The sequence below is a fragment of the Palaemon carinicauda genome, chromosome 10 (genome assembly GCF_036898095.1).
Source record: "Palaemon carinicauda isolate YSFRI2023 chromosome 10, ASM3689809v2, whole genome shotgun sequence".
NCBI classification, from domain to species: domain Eukaryota; kingdom Metazoa; phylum Arthropoda; class Malacostraca; order Decapoda; family Palaemonidae; genus Palaemon; species Palaemon carinicauda.
Window position 1 is genome coordinate 1777734 of NC_090734.1, and position 7500 is coordinate 1785233.

A 7500-nucleotide genomic window follows, 5' to 3' on the forward strand; every position below is an offset into this window, starting at 1 on the left:
ATATGTTTTAATGTTGTTATTGTCCCTAAGATATTTTATAATATTTGTTCATTACTTCGGTACCAGTTTATTTATTTTCTTATTTTCATGCCCCACTGGGCATTTTTTTCCCTGTTACACCCTTTGGGCTTATAGTATCTAACTTTTCCAACTAGCGTTGTAGCTTTGCTAATAATAATAATAATAATAATAATAATAATAATAATAATAATAATAATAATAATAATAATAATAATAATATGGAACCTGAAAAAAACTGACTCTCTGGTTTGGCTAAACTTATTTACCATCATGGTGATGTGAAATAATTCCTTCCAGAGGACCACGCGAGAGTAGACCAAGACTCGTCCATAATCATTTTAGAATTTAATAATAATATCTTGATGATTTGGTTATAACATAATATCGTTTTGCAGAGGAACACTGGTCTAGTAGAATAACTCATATTAGTTTTTGAAGACTTGAAGAAATTATATTGAAACTCAATAAAACAACTTATCCAAAGATTTAGGAATAATAATACAGATTCGAGTGTGAAATATAGATCATATATATATATATATATATATATATATATATATATATATATATATATATATATATATATATATATATATATATATATATATATTATATATATATATATATATATATATATATATATATATATATAAATATATATATATATATATATATATATATACATATATATACACACGCACACACATACTGTATATATATATATATATATATATATATATATATATATATATATATATATATATATATATATATATATATATATATATATATATATATATATATATATATATATATATATATATATACGCACACACACACACACACACACACACACACATATATATATATATATATATATATATATATATATATATATATATATATATATATATATATATATATATATATATATATATATATATATATATATTTGTGTGTGTGTGTATGTGTGTGTGTTGTGTTTGTGTGGGTGAATGTGTGCTGCAAGCACATGTAAGACATATGAATATGTATTGTATTCACATAAATATTACTTGTTCAGATTACAGGAATATTAAAATTGAAAATAAACCATATTATATATTTTTTTTACTTCATGTTTTATAAGAAAAATTGTCAAAAATGGGTTAAAAGCTATCCACAACGACGTTGTATTCCTTAACATTCAAGAAATTGGTAAGATAAAGGTCATTATCTGAGAGAGAGAGAGAGAGAGAGAGAGAGAGAGAGAGAGAGAGAGAGAGAGAGGAGAGAGAGAGAGAGAGAGAGAGAGAGAGAGAGAAACTCGTATATTTTCAGAGAGAGAGAGAGAAAGGGGGGTGGTTAAAGAGAGTGAGAGAGTAAAACTTGTATATTTTCAGCCTTACCTTATTGCCTTATTGCCTTATTTTGTGTTTGGGTTCCCCAAGGTCCCTCAGTGTGAGGCACCTCGTATATCCACCAGACAGTTGCTAATGCCTCTTCCGGTGTATTTTGAATTTTCCAGTCTTGGATGGTCTGGGATGCATCTTAGGTATTTATCGAGCTTATTCTTAAACACATCTACACTCACTCCTGATATGTTTTTTAGATGAGCTGGCAGCACATTAAATAGTCGCTGCATTATTATCGATGCTTGTGCGAAGTGGAATAATGTCCTGTGCGCCTCCCTCAGTTTTCCTGGTATATTTTTTGGCACTATTAATTTACCTCAGCTTTCTCTTTCTGATATTTTTAGCTCCATGATGTTTTCAGTAATTCCTTCTATTTGCTTCCATGTTTGTATTATCATGTAGCGTTCTCTTCTCCTTTCTAGACTGTATAGTTTTAAAAATTGTAGTCTTTCCCAGTAGTCAAGGTCCTTAACTTCTTCTATTCTAGCAGTATAGGACCTTTCTACACTCTCTATTTGTGCAATATCCTTTTGGTAGTGTGGGTACCGTATCACGTTGAAGTACTTGAGTGTACTACGTACATAAGTTTTGTAAAGCATAATCATGTGTTCAGCTTTTCTTGCTTTAAAGTGTTTGAATAACATTCCCATTTTGGCTTTTCATTTAGCCAAGAGTGTTGCTATTTGGTCGTTGCATAACATATTCCTATTTACCATTACACCAAGGTCTTTAATTGCTTCCTTGTTTGTGATTGTCTCGTTATTAGGTCCCCTGTATGCATATACCATTCCTTCTCTGTTTCCATAATTCATTGATTCAAATTTATCGGAGTCAAATACCATCTTATTTATCTCCGCCTATTCATATATTTTCTTTAGATCTCTTTGTAGTGAGTTCCTATCTTCATCACAAGTAATTTCTCTACTTATTCTTGTGTCATCGTCGAAACTTCTCACTACAGAGTTTTCAACATCACAGTCTATGTCTGAGATCATAATAACAAACAGCAGTGCAGCTAATACAGTACCTTGTGGCACGCCAGATATTACCTGAGCTTCATCCGATTTCTTGTCATTTGCAACTACTATCTGTTTTCTGTTTTGCAAGAATTATTTTACCCATTTTCCTATCTTTCACACAATATTATGCTTTCACATTTTTTTCTCTAATATATTATGGTTTACCCTGTCAAAGGCTTTTGCAAAATCTAGATAGATAACATCTGTGTCTTTTTCATTTATCATATTTTTGTATATGTTTTCATAGTGTGGTATCAGTTGGGTTTGTGTACTTTTTCCGGGCACAAAACCGTGTTGACCGATATTAAATAAATTATTTTTAACCAAATGATCCATTATTTTCTTTTTTATTACACTTTCATAATATGTGATGTTAGACTAACAGGTCTATAATTGCTTGCCTCTAGTATTGATCCACTTTTGAAGATAGGGGTTATATAACCTAATTTTTGATTAACATATACCTCTCTCATATCTACACTTTGTCTTAGCAGTATTGCAAGCGGCTTCTCGAGAGTGTTTACAGTTTTTTTTAACAAAATCACTGGAACTCCATCTGGTCCGGCTGCCAATCCATTTTTAATTTCGTTTATAGCCTTGACAATATCTGCTTCATTAATATATATATCCGTTAGATATTCAACATTTTTTTTCTCTCATTTCTGTTTCATTATTCTCATTCGCAATTCTTGGCGTGAACTCACTATTATATTTTCCTGCTAATATGTTGCACATTTCCTTTTTTTCATTCGTTAGCCGTCCTTCAATTCTTAGAGGGCCTATTCCTAATCTCCCTTTATTCATCTTTTTTTTTGCATATGAGTAAAGTACATTGTTTTTTTTTTTTTTATATTTTGAAGTGTCCTTTCTTCTAAGTCCCTTTTTCATTTTCTTTCGACTGTATAATCTTTTGTTCTGCATTTTCTATCTTACATTTTATTTCCATCATTTTCCACATTTTTTTTTCTTATGCAAGATAATTCTTCCACTTTCTAATTTTCTGAAATAAGATCCTTCTGTCTCTTGGTATGCATGTCTTTTGTTTATTGTTTTTTTTTTCGTTATATATTTTTCAACAATATTATCTCTTACAAATACATTTTTCCATTCTTTATTCAGAGAGAGAGAGAGAGAGAGAGAGAGAGAGAGAGAGAGAGAGAGAGAGAGAGAGAGAGAGAGAGAGAGAGAGAGAGAGAGAGAGAGAGTATTAATACTGGATATTTATAGTAATAGAGAGCAAGAGAGAGACAGAGACAAAGATTGTGAGAGAGAGAGAGAGAGAGAGAGAGAGAGAGAGAGAGAGAGAGAGAGAGAGAGAGAGAGAGAGAGAGAGAGAGAGAGAGAGAGAGAGTAAAATCATTTGGATAGGATAAATTATACAGATAAAAAAAGGAGAAGAGAGTAAGCTTTAAGAAAGAACTGAATATGTAATGAAAAGAACATTCGAAAAAAATATTGCCCTTCAACGAAAGCGCAAATATGCATTGAAGTCTTAATTTTATGAAAGGAGAGTCGTGGGACGATCTTATTGACAATGAGGAGACAAAAACCCACTAAAGCGGAAATTGAATTCTCAAAAGGATATGGGGAAAATGTATATTTGGAATCCTGAATGTCCTCCTCCGAAGATCTTACTTGTACCTTTGAATAACGTTTATGACCTCATGTGATCGGCGCTTGCATGGAACGTTTTCTCTTACCGCTATTAACATTTTGATTGGTTAGCTGCAATCACTAAACAGTAGTATATATATATATATATATATATATATATATATATATATATATATATATATATATATATATATATATATATATATATATATATATATATATATACATATATATATATATATATATATATATATATATATATATATATATATATAATATATCTATCTATATATATATATATATATATATATATATATATATATATATATATATATATATATATATATATATATATATATATATATATATAATATCAAGCACACTGGAATGGTCTTTTGCACTCAAATTGGTCACAATTTTATAAAAGTGTTAACACTTATGTGATCTTGATTGAGAATCTGGTTAACATAATTGATATGCGTGTCCCATCTCATGTGTTAGAAGACTGAGTGAAGAACATACTCTGGATCAATTAAGATTGTAGACATGCTTATTCTGAGAAGCAAGGAGGCCTATCATCGGTGGAAGTTTAACAGATCAGATTTGACTTGGAATAACTATGCTCAGCTAAGAGCTGTTGCTCAGAGAGTTTAAGCTCAAACAGAAAAGTACTACAAATCGACATTAAAAGAAACACCTGGTACAGTATACGGCAAAATTTATGATACCCAAATCCAGTGATTTTCGTTGGATTATCACTAACTGGCAACTCTTACATTCTTTAAATTTCCCTTGAGTCTAGGTTCCAGCGACAAAGCATTTTGAAACTTCGTTCAATAACAGATACAGTTCATTAAGCATGGTTTTTGAGAATTAATACTTTATATTTACCAAAATAAAAGCTACATTATTAGTAAAGATTAAAAACTGAATACCATAGTTGAGCGGTACTTCATCAGATTGAAATAGAAAGTTACAACTGTGTATATGAGGCTAAAACTATACAATGTGCCGAGTGTTCCCTCTAGCAAGGGAACTCTACAGCAAGACTGAGGAATACCATGATACCAAGGCTATGGCACAACCTAAGAGTATAGAACAATGGTTTGATTTTGGATTGCCCTGAAAATGAAGTGTAGGTCATCATTGTACTTCTTCAGTTAATTATGAAAAAAGAAAATAACTTATAAATCTGAGATGGTTGTCATATTTCGAAAATTTGAAATAACCTTTTTTATGTTTCTTTTCTTTTTCTTATGAAATAATCAAAAAGATTACAGTAATTTTGTCATTGATGAAGCATTTATGATTGATGTGGATTAAAAAAGTTATCTAATCTTTTCGAAGAACCTTTAAATATACTTGGAAATAGATCTTCATCACTGTGTAAATATTTAGATACAAAAAGAAACGTGTAAAACATACCATCGATATTCATAACCAATTAACCCAGGAAACTTGAATATTATGTAAAAAAAGAAAGATTGATATTCGGTTTTTATGAAAAAAGAGAGAATGTTTTTCCCTTCGACGAATAAACCATTGATATAACGCCAGCATTATTTAAATATATAGGTCAATCTTGAAATTTTTCGTAAGTCTTAGTTGAATGTATCATTGATGTTTTCAATGCTTGACTACGGAAGTCCTAACAAGGGTGATTTTTGCCAATCTTTTTTTCTTTGTTAAAAGTCTTCCTTTTGCCTATCAGAAGGCTATGATATGTTTAGAATTCATCTCCAGCCTCTATAATGCCCCCCATGGTCATCAATGCCCCCCTTATGTTAATAGTAAAAATAAGAAATATCATTAGTAATTGTCTAATTTTTATAGTTTACCCCTTAAAAACTGTTCAAAGTCGTTTTCTAATATCAGTGACATCAAAGAAAATGAGCACAGGGGTGACTATGATTTTATATCCAATATCTCTGTTGTCAGACAAAAATCGTAATTTCTCGTTTTTTCTTTTTCGGGAGAGGGGTGTATTTCTTTGCTTGTCCTGCTCATATGCTTTAAGTAATATAATATTTAGATGTTTCAGGCTATCAAGTGACATAATACCTACAAAAACATAAAAGGTTTTTTCTCTAAATCGAGATTTTAATTTTTGGTGAATATTTATTTCTAGGTTTCCCACCATCATCGGCTTGGCTTTCACTAAAGTTATTGCTCGTTTTTTTTTCATGCTGTGTGCTTATTTACTGTTCGATTTTGATAAAACTTTGTGTGCTTGTGCCAGATGGATAAACAAACATGCCTATAAGACGAAATTTCAATTCAAGACAGTAGTTTCTCACTGGTCACCAAATAACATTAAGTCGCTAGCTCCGATTCTCACATTTTTATTCATAAAATCCTTTATTTTCTCTGTAGGATGATACAACTTACAGAGGATATGCCTTATTATAGTGCAAATAATGCCTGAAAATTTCATTAGCGTGTCTTGATTAGTGTATTTTTTGGAAATATTTTTTACTATTGGCACCCATTCAAGGTGGAGCCTACCCTATATATTTTCATTGTTACGAAATAAATCTAAAATACATGCACTATAAGGCCACAATATTTCTGTCAATCGAAATTTTCGAGGCTTTTGTACACAGACAAAGGTCGCACTTCAGTAATGGCTCAAATTGTATTGCTAATGGTTTAAATTAACTGAATTTTCCAATTGAACAAGGAATGAAAGATTAAGGGAAGAAAAATGAATTAGCTGTCTTTTTATTGAAATGTGGTAGGTAAAACCACATTTATATACAAATATATTTCCAGTTGAAAACTATAAACTTTCGAATACTGCTAAACTGGCTAACTAAATTCGGAATTAGTGCCTAGACTATAAAAACACTACACGATATCTTACATAGATAATAAGGGGAAATATTTGGCTTTATTATTATGATCATAAGAATATCTGAACATGAACAAAATCACCCTTTTTTTTTTAAATAAAAGAAATATATCATCCTATTGCAATTTTGAGCAAAACACATAGTTTATTATTATTATTATTATTATTATTATTATTATTATTAGCTCAACTACAACCTTCGTTGGAAAAGCAGGATGCAATAAGTCCAAGGGTTCACAAAGGGAAAAATAACCCAGTGAGGAAATGAAAAAAGGAAATAAACTACAAAAGAAGTAAAGAACAATTAAAATAATTAATCTCAAGAACAATAACAACATTAGAATAGATCTTTCCAATGTAAACTGTAAAAACTTAAAGAATCAATAGGAAGAGTTATAAGACAGAATAGTGTGCCCGTGTGTACCTTCAAGAATGAGTAAATGTAATTCAATGCAATTATGATCTGATAGGTACTTTGCTATCAAGATTAAAGAAGATAATTGTATGTTAATTTATGTATTCACCAAGGATTCCAGGGAATAAAGTTTTTTTCTCACGTATGGAACCCGGTTATTTCAGCTACACAAAAATTCTCAGCACC